This window comes from Callorhinus ursinus, unplaced genomic scaffold (genome assembly GCF_003265705.2).
Source record: "Callorhinus ursinus isolate GAN/ISIS: 27379988/994484 unplaced genomic scaffold, GSC_fseal_2.0 scaffold5, whole genome shotgun sequence".
NCBI lineage: Eukaryota > Metazoa > Chordata > Mammalia > Carnivora > Otariidae > Callorhinus > Callorhinus ursinus.
The window spans coordinates 31612000-31625293 of NW_027397067.1; the positions used below are offsets into that span (position 1 = coordinate 31612000).

At 35.5% G+C, this 13294-nt stretch overlaps 1 long non-coding RNA gene across 2 annotated transcripts in view; it reads left to right on the forward strand.

Moving 5' to 3' along the window:
• Positions 1 to 4383, forward strand: part of LOC141372739 (uncharacterized) — a 167110-nt gene extending 162727 nt beyond the window's left edge. For both annotated transcript variants that reach the window (XR_012378140.1, XR_012378141.1), the window contains one exon: positions 4118 to 4383. This is a non-coding gene — a long non-coding RNA (uncharacterized lncRNA). The remainder of the gene's footprint in view (positions 1 to 4117) is intronic.
• The last annotated feature ends 8911 nt before the right edge of the window (positions 4384 to 13294 follow it).

Sequence of the window (13294 nt, forward strand, 5' to 3'; positions counted from 1 at the left end):
ACCCACTATAATTCATTGTAATTTCTACGTATAGCAAAGGTGAACTGTTAAGTACTTCAGATAGTAAATTGCAAATACCACTTCTGCAATTTGCTATTATAAAAATTACATTCAAATGTGATGACAGATGTACAAATCTGAATTAAATTTTATATTTATTTATTATCATTAGAATTTTTATTTGAAGAGAAAGTCACATAACATAAACACCGTTTTTAAATGAACAATTCAGGGCACCTGGGTGGCTCAGTCATAGTGTCTGCCTTCAGCTCAGGTCATGATCCCGGGGTCCTGGGATCGAGCCCTGCGTTGGGCTCCCTGCTCCGTGGGGAGCCTGTTTCTCCCTCTCTCACTCCCCCTGCTTGTGCTCTCTCTCTCTCTCTGTCTCAAATAAACAAATAAATCTTTAAAAAATAATTTTTTCCAATTCAACCATGAGTTGGAAATATTTATACATGTCGTTAAACATTTTTCCAAATTACACTTTTAATGACTGTGAATTTTATTGACTCTAATTAAGGCACATAGATGTATTATCATTCATTTAACCATTAATTTATAAGTCAAGACAACAGATTAGTTAAGAATGTTGGCTCTGGAATTTAATTGCTTGAGGTTGGATTCTGAAAATTAGTAACAATGTGAATTCCTAGGTAAGTAACTGAAATTTCTGTGCTGACAAGAATAGATACTTAATGGAGTTGGGAGAATTAAACATAGTAAGGCATGTAAAGTTTATAGAAGAGTGCCTGGTACCTCACAAGTAATAATGTTAATGCTTTCCACATTTTTGTTTCTCATTAAGCGTATTTGTCACCTGTAAATTATTGAATAAGACGAGATTTCTATCAATTAATCTTATCCTTAGAGTATCTAACAGAAATTTCTTGAAGTATCTGGCATTTAAATGTCATTCTTCCCTAGTTTCATTTCTTTCTTGTTTTATACATTAATTTGGCCATTATAATGAGAAACGTTGAATGTGTATGCTCCTGTCACCATCTCATCTGAAAGTCTGCCTAGCTTGTATTTGACTTGCTCAGCATTTTAAAAAAAGCCTTACTTACTTCCTATCACTAGTTTTTTTTAGCAGTCAATGAAATTTTTAGCTTTTAAACAAGTCATCGGAGTGTCTCCTCCGTTATATGTCTTATTTTGGATTGTGACACAATTGTGACCTTATGTGCACATTTTCACTAAAGTTTTTTTAAAAAAAATTTAGTTATAGGTAGAATGTAGTGCATTGCACAACTGAAGAGATTCATATATCCAAATGCAATCTGAATCCAATTTCAGGTGAAATATTAACTGCAGAATCCTCAGTTCCTGTTAAAATTAAATTGTCTTCCTCAAAAAAAGAAAAGTGAGGTTAATAATATATAGTATACATTAATAAAATAGAGAAATGAAAACATTAACAACTTGAAATCTTATACTTGGGGATGACTCCTCATCCTTGAATATTTAAATCTTTTTTCTTACTATCATATCATATCATTTTATTATTTCATCCTTTCAATAATTGTTTATCATTGTTTTTTGAGCATCTGTACATGCAGAACACTTTCCTAGGTACTGGGGATTCAAAGTGAACAAAATAATACCACTGGGCTCATAAAACTTACATTCTAATTGTAGCCTCCTGCTTAGAGTTTTATAAGGGGTTTTTCTTTCTTCTAATTCATTCCTAGGCTATGACTCTGGCGACTGATTTATTCTTTTTGATCTGCTAGTGTTCTTTCACAGCCATCTGTTTCCTCAGAGGCAAATCTCTTTATGATAAAAAAAGTTACACAATTAGGGTTTGTCATTAGACTTTCTGGACTAAAGTATCAATATATCTTTCTTTGGAAGGGGATTGAGCCAAAGGAGCTGTGAAATTCTTGTATATAATGAAAGTTGGTTACTTGCTTTTCAGTGGTATTGGATAAAATTGATCTGCAAATGCAAGGTGTAAAAACCATAGTGAGAATATTTGACATATCCAAAGTCAGAATTTCTCTATAACTTAGTAGAAAGACGACATCTAAGATTCTGTTTGAATATAGACACGGGATTTGATAGGACATTTCATTCATTCATAACAAGAGGACAGAGTATTTAACATCAAGGATTCTTTTGCAATAGTGATTATCTTGTTAACATATATAAAACCCAATAACCAGAAGGTTCAAGGTTAAAATGGGATGTCAAGTTAGGGGTCAGGCTTGAACTTGGGATGTATCTATAATCTTATGTATAATGAATCACAAAATTCAGAAATTCTTTAGAGATGAACACTTTACTCTGAAGAAATTACTAGATAACATGCCATTTTGCCAGGCCTGCCAAGTAATTTTATTCAGTGTACTTGGGTATATCTTAACTCAGAATTGTCAAAAAAATTTCCTGATTGAGAGTAAAAGAATGAATTTTTTTTAAAGATTTTATTTGTTTATTTGAGAGAGAGACAGATAGTGACAGAGATAGCAAGAAAGAGCACAAGCCGGAAGGAGAGGGAGAAGCAGGCTCCTGCTGAGCAGGGAGCCCAACGTGGGCCTCAATCCCAGGACCCTTGGGATCATGACCTGAGCCGGAGGCAGACGCTTAACTGACTGAGCTACCCAGGTGCCTCTAAAAGAATGTATCTTAAGATACAGTATGTCAAACCTGAAGCTTTCTAAAAGAAAGGCAGCAGAGTTTGTATAATCATAATAATTTCAGGTTGCTGTGAATATCTTGGAAAGAAACTGAAGAGAGATGGAAAATAAGGAAGGCAAGCCAAGTTCTTTTCCTGAGTTTACCAAAACCAGATGTACAGTCTTGAAAAGTCATTTAACGTCACAGAGCTGCACAGTTTACTTATTAAATGAGAATTCTAACTAGAGTTCTCTATGGCCACTCCTATCATTATAATCTAAATATAATTTTCACATGTTTTCTCCAGTTCTCTTTCAGCAGACATAATATAAATATATTAGATTGAACTTTAAAAATTATCCGAATACTAGATCCCCAATGAATGAATATATGGTAGAAAATAATTTAATAGAAAGGAAATAATTTAATGGAAAGGTTTTTTTTTAAGATTTTATTTATTTATTTGACAGAGAGAGACACAGCGAGAGAGAGAATAAAAGCAGGGGGAGCAGGAGAGGGAGAAGCAGGCTTCCCGCTGAGCAGGGAGCCGGATGCAGGCCTGATCCCAGGAGCCTGGGATCATGACATGAGCAGAAGGCAGATGCTTAACGACTAAGCCACCCAGGCACCCTTATAGAAAGGATTTTATTTTTTTTTATTTTTTTTTTAAAGATTTTATTTATTTATTTGAGAGAGAGAATGAGAGATAGAGAGCACGAGAGGGAAGAGGGTCAGAGGGAGAAGCAGACTCCCTGCCGAGCAGGGAGCCCATTGCGGGACTCGATCCCGGGACTCCAGGATCATGACCTGAGCCGAAGGCAGTCGCTTAACCAACTGAGCCACCCAGGCGCCCATAGAAAGGATTTTAATAGAACACTTACATGTGCCAATTTTAGCCATCCATAATCTGCATTTCAAATTCTACATACCTGACAAACTTTCCAAATGAATGTAGGCAGAGGCACACAAAATAATTACATTAATTGTAGTATTCATTAAATGATGGTGGGAAGGAATTCATTAAATGTAAATATAATATCCAAAGATATACTCTGCCACGTTTCTGAGACATGGTTGTTGCTCCAGAAACAGTATTTTTTTTTTTTAAGATTTTATTTGTTTATTTGTCAGGGGGAGAGAGAGAGAGAGCACAAGCAGGGGGAGTGGCAGAGGGAGAAGCAGTTTTCCTGCCAAGCAGGGAGTCTGATGTGGGGCTCGATCCCGGGACCCTGGGATCATGACCTGAGCTGAAGGCAGACACTTAGCGACTGAGCCACCCAGGCACCCGCAGAAACAGTATTTTTAATGAATTGATGAATTGATTAACTGAGAATTTAGCATCTGTATTAGGTATTCCAATTTAATTCATATTAAATTTGTGAATCATAAGCCCAAATGCGCTCAAAACTTCAGTCCAGGTAGTTTTTAACAGTAGACCTTCGATCATGTGGTGTCAGAAGCTTTGCCAGTGCTGACTCAATCATTTAATCACTTCTAGGCTGAAGAACTGATATCTTTTCCAGTTACCAGAGGCCCGCTGTGCTCAAGAAGTGTTCTAGGCTTGAGGAGGAGGGCTATTGTAATCGAAGCTGATTCCTACATCCTGTGGACTGGTACCGGATATTGGGAAATCTCAGCAGTAGACTTAGAGCAGCATTGAGTTATTCCACTTCTCAGCCATGAAAACAGCAGTACAGAAACAAAGAATAAACAGAAACACTGGGATTTACAATATACATTTACTTTATTCACTTAAAAGTCATTTCACAGTCACTTTGAAATAAGCAGTTTGACAGATGTTAATAAAACAATAAAAAAGCTCAACTACTGTTATTATTGCTATAGCTGAAGAGAGTAAGTCTAGAAATATTCTTTTTTCAAGCAATTGTGTCTAAGTAGTTTTAAGAACTACTAGTATTGTGATAGCCTTTCTACCAATTGTGATCATTGTGATGTCTTTAAAGACATACTTTTCTTTGAACTGAGTCTTGTTATGCTAAATAAATTTATGTTTTAAAATACATCACATTTCTCTAATTATCAATACCTACCTTCTAAAAGCTATTGAGTGGTTAATACCATTAATCTGAAAATGAGTTTTCCTCATTCGGGTGGGCAGAAAGACACTGATATATACTCAGTGGGATAGAACTTTTAAGTCTAGTTCTACGACTAAAACCGTGCCTCACCTTGGAGCAATAATATATCAATCTTTATTGAGCCTTATTTTCTATTATTGTTGTTATTGCTGTTGTTGTCATCGCTGCAGCCAAAATTTAGGACTTATTTTTGAGACTTTTCCTCACTCCTTATATTCAACATATTGATAATTGTTTTTTTTTCCCTCTCTGTTACATATCTAGAATCTAAACACTTTTTAATATCTTTAGTGTTAAAATCCAAGTCAAAGAAACCAATATCTCTCACCGAGGCTGCCACAGTCTTCCTCCCACTGGCCTACCTGCTTCAGTTCTCCCACTTCCTCTAAATACCAACATTAATTTCAACTACTCTCACATTGTTCTTTCTGTCCTTGAACATGCCAAGCCTACTTTCATATCAGAGCTTTTTCCACGTGCTCTTATTTCTAATTGTAACATTCTTCCAATCCCTCCACCACCCAGAAGAGAGTCTCTATCACATTATTTTAATTTACTTCTTATGAGACTCAGAAATTAACACTAGAATAGTAGGAAATGCTGTGTTAGTGTTCTGTCTCTTCACCCTAGAATGCAAGCTCCTTAAGAGCCACAGAATTTGTGTTGATTAAAAGCACTCTGCCTTGTTTTTCATTCTATTCATTGCCTAGAAAAGCACATAAATAATTTATAAGCACATAGCTCATGCTCAATAAATATTTGTTATTTAGCTGAATGGCTAATTCATATGAGAGATCAGAAAACACTTCTGAGAAGTAATACTAAGGTAAGTCTTCAAAAATTAGTAGGAATTAGCCAAAGATGAGAGTGGATCTGAAGCAGAAGGATCAGAATTTGCAAAGACATCATAAAAAACACCACTATTATCACAACTGAATAAAAAATTAATATTATTTTTTTCCCCAAATACTAAATACAAGTAATGGAAAAATTTAAAGACTGCCTTAGAGTAAAGCTGCTGGGATAGGTATGTAAAATGCAATTTTAGATGACCAATTCATTTGTGAAGCATAAAAGTCTAAAATTGTTCTGTTTTAATGAAAAAAATTATCCAATGGATAGATACTGTTCTTACTGTCTTGAATTCAAACTTTTATGTTTAGTCAACAATATATTCACTGTCAACTTCAGTATTCATCAATTTCACCTCATTTTGACAACAAAAGTACCAGGAAACTGGTACTTCCTGCTTCCAGGAAACTGACTCAATCTCATTTGTATCATGTTTTCTTTTTAATTAGCCTTTTCTCTCTAGATATATGCCTGTGACCTAGGTAGGTAATTACCTTAAGCCTACTCCTATAGAGAACAGCATTTTGATAACTAACTTCTTTAGCTCAGTGTATCCCAGTACAACAACACATATTGCATAAGCAGATATACACATATGTACTTATTCATTTGGCCCTGTCTGTGGAATCAGATTTCATGACTTCTAAGCAAAACTCATCAATGACTTCCGTCTTACTTAGAATAATATTTATATTCTTCCCCTGGCTCATAAAACCCAATATGATCCAGCCACTAAATACATCTGATTTTTTGCCGAAGTCCTTCTGGCTTTGTTGAAGTTCTTCAAATACATTACAGGGACTTTTCACTTTTTACTCCTTTGCCTGAATGCTGTTTTCTCAGATGTTCATAGTACTTACTCCCTCACTTCATTCAAACCTCTACTCCATTATTATCACTTCAGAGACATCTTCACTAACCACCCTATCTGAAATAGATCCCCTTCCCAGTCTCCTTCCAGCCTTATTTACTGTTTATTTTTCTTTTATGAATTTGTCACAGGCTGATATTATATTTGATTCTTTGTTTATTGCCTCTCTCCCCCATTGAAATGTTATCTCCATGAAGAAAGACATTCTGTAATATTGTAGCCCCTGTTCTTAAAATGATGCCTTCCACATATTAGGAATTAAATAAGTATTTGTGAGTGAATGGATGAATTCAAGAAAATAATATTCTGAGCAAGGTAGCCTAGCAATTAAGGAAGTTTTGCTAAAGGGGCACCTGGGTGGCTCAGTTGGTTAAGTGACTGCCTTCAGCGCAGGTCATGATTTGGAGTCCCGGGATGGAGTCCCGCATCGGGCTCCCTGCTCAGCGAGGAGCCTGCTTCTCCCTCTAACTCTCCCCCCTCTCACGTACACACTCTCTCTCTCTCATTCTTGCTCTCTCAAATAAATAAATAAATCTTAAAAAAAAAGGAAGTTTTGCTAAAGAGAGTTGAAAAAGGTTAGGGATGACCGAAAAAGGGCAGTAGCTGCTATAATATGTGGTAATATTTCTTTGGCCTTCATCCTTTCAGAAAACAGGACCCCTTAAAGTTCAGGAGCATCATCAATCAAGCTGACTGCAAATATTTAGTTTACCTTCACCTGAGGAAGCTCATCTGCTTTGTTCAATTCATTCCTATGCCCAATGATCTTACATTTTTATTCTTTTATTTTGTCTTGTTTCTGTGTTATATTTGGATTCTCACTTTGGTTTGTAAAGCAGTATTCAGTTCCCTTTATATGTGCCATGATTAATGTTATATTCTTTCATTTACAAACTGAAAAATATGTTTTTTCAGGGAAAAACAAAGAAATATATATATTTTTCTACTATATATCTTTTATGCTATATATGTATATATATATACTTTTTAGATATTTTAATTTTTAATGGCATGGTGTGTTATCTCTGATGATATTTCTATTCTTTCAATAATCAATATTTGTTTTTCTAAAATTAGATTATAGTGATGCTTGCATAACTATTTAAATTTATTTAAAAATATTGAATTGTATCCTCAAAAATAGTGGATTTTATGGTATGTGATACCTTGATAAATCTTATTTAAAAAAATCAATATTTGGGCACCTGGGTAGCTCGGTCAGTTAAGCATCTGCCTCCAGCTCAGATCATGATCTCAGGGTTGTGGGATCAAGCCCAGTGACAGGCTCCCTGCTCAGCAAGGAGTCTATTTCTCCCTCTGCTTCTGCTCCTCCCCCCGAACCTGAACCCCCAACCCCCATGCATGTTCTCTTTCAAATAAATAAATGAAAATATTTTTAAAATTTTAAAAAATTAAAAAAATCAATATTCATGCTTGGTATTAGGTCATTATATCAGAGTACTGAGGCATTTTTTCCCCTGAATCTTTGCACAGTTAGATTGTTTAGACACACACACACACACACACACACACACACACACACACAGAATTTATCTTTAGTTTCTCAAAAAAGTGTCAGTCAAAAACACTTTTTCACTACCCCCTAAATCATGTGAAGTGTACCAGAAATTGGGAGGTTACTTTTGTCAAGTTTCCACCTGGGTACCTGTAACTATACTCAGTGCGTTGTGTTCTAGGTACAGTGACCTGATTTCAAAGAAAACGAAACTAGCTCAACTAAAGCCCTATTTCCATCTACTGATAATCTCTCCAAACTGCCTCTCTTCTCACACACCAGTGAACTGTGTGTCCTGACTGAGGATTTTCAGCCATCAACTAATTAGTATTTTTTCTCTGAGTTCTCACTGTCATATATATAAAGGATTTCTTTGATCACTGGTTAAAGAAATAAGCACAGCACATGCTCCCTCCAGATCCAGTCAGTTTTTGTGTGGTTTGTGGCTTCATTTGGTCACTTAAACAACACATTCAATGAAGAAAAGTCATGAGGGTTGGCAAATGTTCCAAGTGTGTCTATTCAAGTATGAATAAACTATAACACATTTTTAAAAAATCATTTTCTCAAACATGGTGTGAGAGTTTGCCTTCAGTCTACATGGACTAAGTTTACAAAGGAAGGGGGTTTTATAAATGATCTGCTTCATTAACTCAAGAAGGAGTTTGAACCCTCCAGTTATGCAGCCCTTATCATCTGTAGCACTTTGTTATACTTTAGTTACAGTATTTATCAAATCCGTCAGTTTTCCAAATCTGTTATCTGTTTTTTTTTAACACTAATTACACCTTAATGCCTATATTTTTTCTGGTTTGCTGTAATAAATAGCTGCTAATTAATATACTCCTCATGAGATGTATATGGTGACTATTCACATCCTTTCATCTGCTTTACAGCAACTTTGTCACCACTTCCCTTCACACTGTGGTAGTCTTTTACAGGAAACAGAGTCTCTAATTCTAAGTTGTGAATTTTCTTATACTGACATCTCTGTGTGACTTTAATGATATTTCTATATCCAGTAGTGAGATTTATAGGATGTATCATTATCAACAATCAAGCCAAATTCAGTGTCCCCTGGCTCATTTAAGAATGATTTCTGATAGATCACCATAATTAAAGTGAACAGCAAAAAACACCAAGGAAAGAAATCACAACCTCAGGAAAAGAATGCTTATTTAGACACTAATCAGTATGACAAAGACAGGAAACTCAAGAATAAAATAGTTATATCTGAGACTTTCAAAATTAAGAAAGAAAAATGATGGTCTTTGGGAAAATGTAGGACACTGTGTAGATCTTTGGATTGTAATCTGTAAGAAACAGCTTTGAGAATTCTGTGCTTAAGACATGAGTATTTTTAATGATAGCTTTAGATTTACTTTTATGTCTAGATTTATTCCTGAGCTGCAACAGATTTTCCTTTTATTCCTCTTTATCTTCCTAATCCCAAACACATGTATATTTTTTGATATAGCAGTGAAAGAAGCAAACATTTGGAGGGTTAAATCACCTACCTCCCGCCCCCGCAAAAAAATACTAAAATGGATCTATGGGAAAGACCAGAAGTCTTTTCAGTTTTGCTTATTCATCTTTCTTTTTGAGTAGGCACTCATAGATTCAAATGTTAGATGAAAATCCAATCAAAACATGTAAACTTATTTTGGAGTGCATGGCATAGTAGCTAATAATTGAGTAGCCTCAGTACAGGCCAATGCTAGAATACTGGCTGTGCACTCCCTGGCAGTGTGACTTTATCCAAGTTACTAATTCTTTCAGGCCTGTGTTTTCTCAGTTGTAAGAAGGAGATAATAACATCAACCTCAAAAGTTAATTGGAGAATTAAATAAAATAATGAATGTGTGAAAGACTGATTGGAAAATGGCTACTTACCCCCTATGGTGTGATTTTGAGACCCCCTCTCATTAGATAGTGCTGTCTCTTCACCTCTCCTTGCTTTGGCCAATACAATGTGGTAAAAGTAACTGGGTGCTCATTTTGAGCTTTTACGTAAGGAAGACTTGTATACTTCTTTCTTTTGAAATCTGCCCAGCTATCATGAGCATAAGTCCAGGCTAGTCTATTAGACAATGAGAGACACATTCCCCAGTTATTCTTATCACCCCAGCTGACATCCAGCCAATAACAAGACATGTTAATGAGGCCATCCTAAATGTGCCAGTTCCCAGATGAGTCACCAAGTGACTGTAGACACATGAGTAAACCCACCCAGGATATCTAATACGAGAAGAAACATCCATCTGAACCCACCTTAAATTGCCAATTAACAGAATCATAGGCTACTTAAATTATTGTTGCTTGAAGGCACAAAGGTTGAGGTGGTTTGTTACACAGCAATAGTTAATAAAGCAGTCAAAGTATTCAGAACTTAGTGTGTAAGTAATCTAGTTAATACTTTCAAAAGTTAAATATATTATCAGAAGTTAAAATGTGTGTTTCAGGTGGTCTCCTAATGAGTAATAAATGCAAACTTTTAAACTTAACCTTTGCTATGAAAAGTTATGACATAAAAACTGAGGTTCCTTAAAGTTAAAGCTGTACTTTATTAGAAATCTTTGTATCTTTTTATGCATTAGTGAACTAATTGTACTCAAAAACTAAATTATTCATAAAAGGGCTTTTATTTTAAAATTTTTCATTTCAAATACTGCATCTACTTAATTGAAGTTAATTTTTGTATATGGATGAAAACTGTTACTTCTCTGTGCTAAAGCTTTAGTATTCTTTCTTCTCAGACACTACTTTAACACATCACCTTAACAGCCACATGTGGTAAACAATTTGTGTTTAGTCCTTCATGTTATCTAAGAAATATTTAGTTTCTAACTGTTTGATGGGTAAGTGGAAGTTCCAGGAGGCCAATGATGAGAAAAAAGTTTCTGGAATAAAAATCAAGTTTTCAAAGTTCACTTCAAATAGTCATCTAGTAGCAAAAAAAGCTTCTGAGATCCGAGAGAAAGTAAAATCTAAAATTTCAAATCTGACATTTAAGCAAAGTCAAAAGTGGAAAAAATAATCCAGGTCTCACAGTTTACCTTGTTGTCATTGATATCCCTGAGGACTTCAAGGTAGATTACTTAAAAATATAACAAATGATAATAAGAATAGAATGGAGAAAAAGAGGGGAAAAGAAACCTGAGAACTTACTTTTAGCTGAAGTCCCCTAATGTACTATTTTTCTACCCTGGACATTTCTATTTATAAAAATAACAAATGGGACAGCATGGCCTTTTTCTTGAATGGCTACAAAAGCAGACTGACTTTTTAATCATAATTAAATTAATTCAAGTACATAATTATAGAAGATAGAGCAAGCCTTCTCTACCTGAGATCTCTGCTTCTGAAGGACTAAACTGATGAAGTCAGGCCGGCCCAGCATAAACTCCCTTTTGCCTTAAAATGTAACATAGTCATAGGAGTGGTATCATATATATGGGATTCACCTACATTCAAAGGAAAGGGGACTGTAAAAGAGAATCTGTCATTGGAGATCATAGAATTCTGCCTACAACATTGACTTTTTCCTATGAAGGAGACACTATAGCAAGCTTCTGACATGGCAAACAAACACATCTTTTGCTTCTTATAGAGAACTCTCTGTACCTTCCAAAGTGGCATTTGTTCACCTCAGTAAGGTTTTGGAAGAAATCTACAAATGTTGTGAGGTGTTTGCTTGGGAGGTGTAAGTTTTGGGACCATCTGCTGCTGATTCAAACTTTATGAGAAAGGTTTAAAGAAATAAGCAGTCAAATCATGGCCAGAGTAATCTGGCATGGGATGGCTAATGCAAAAGTCAACTAAATTTAAAGCAGTTGAAACAATTTGGGAAAGATGCACCAGATAATTTTCCTTCATGAGTAATGCTCTAAGGCAATTTGCAGTTCTGAATGATAAGTATCATTAATGTCCTTCTCTCCCCCATAACTGGGATCTGAGGTGTTCCTTTATCAAGTTTTGAAATTTGTGTTCTCCCTTGACTCCAAAGATCAGTGTATTCTATTCCAGTAGCAATTTTTCCAGTCATTTCATACATATACCCACACATTTTGTCTAGAAATGTCAGGTGGAAGAAGGACAAGGGAATTTTTATAAAACTTACAAATACCATTGTGGGCCAATATAGAGGGATATAACATTGTGGTCAAATATGCAATTACTATCTTTTATGTTCCAAGACCATGCCAGTCCAACAAGGGAATCCAGGTAGCTAAACAAGAATTAAGTTGGAATCCTCTAGGTCTCTCTTTGGCTAGGCTGCCACTCAGAGGGTATATCAACCAGTCGAGCTAAGGTATTATTAGGGATAAGAAAGATTCATCATGCCCCAAAATGGCGAAAGCACGATCTCAAATTTGTAAAATAAATCTTTGTAAACTCCCATCCCTTTTGTTTTGATGATTATTCAGGAATTAGTCAGTAGGGATGGTCCTATTTGAGAACATCCACCCTGAATGTCAATGACTAACCTACCATACTAAAGTTTTAAGGACCAGGAGAAAAAGAGGGAGGTAAAATCAGAAATTGTTTTGAGAAATTTGGCGGGGGGGAAGCCATCCCAATACTCTGGAATATAGTTGGCTGTGGATGGTAGGGATAATGAAAAGCCCATCAGACACCTTGACTATAAGCTTATTATTGTATGATTTTTGCAATAAAAGATCATACTACAAAAACCCTGTAGAGCCAAAAACATGACACAAAGTTTCCAGGGCCAGAATGAGTTAGCCAGGGTCAACTGACATGTTGAAGTTTCATGAATGCTCGTAAAAAACATGAGACTCTGGAGTCAGAGCTAAAGGATGGGTTATTACTCAGAACAATAGCAGTAGCCAGAGAATCATCATTTTTATTCTATTTCCTGGAGCCCAATTTCCACAGTTATGTGAAGAAAGGCCAGTTGATATTGCACACATAGTAGGTTGCATTACAGGAAAGGAACTCCTATCTTAGAGAACCCAAATCTTTTTAAATGGACAGTGTATTTGCCTTTTCTTCTAAAGGATGCATTATCTGTATTATTCTGGACAGTAATGCCTGCTTTTGCTCTGGAAAGACACAGTAATCCCTACAAGACTGCAAGAAAATCTTTTTTGCAAGAGACACTATTTCTCTATTTCAAGGCTGCTCACTAGAAAATATCTTTGAAAATATTGTCTAAAATAGAAGGGACCAAATGTCTTCCTCACAACACCTCCATGGGAGGTGAGCGGGACAAAAACATGAGAGACCTATAGACAGTTGTCTTTCAACAATTTCTCTTTCTTTCTTCCTTTCTCTTTCTTTCTTTCTTTCTTTCTTTCTTTCTTTCTTTCTTTC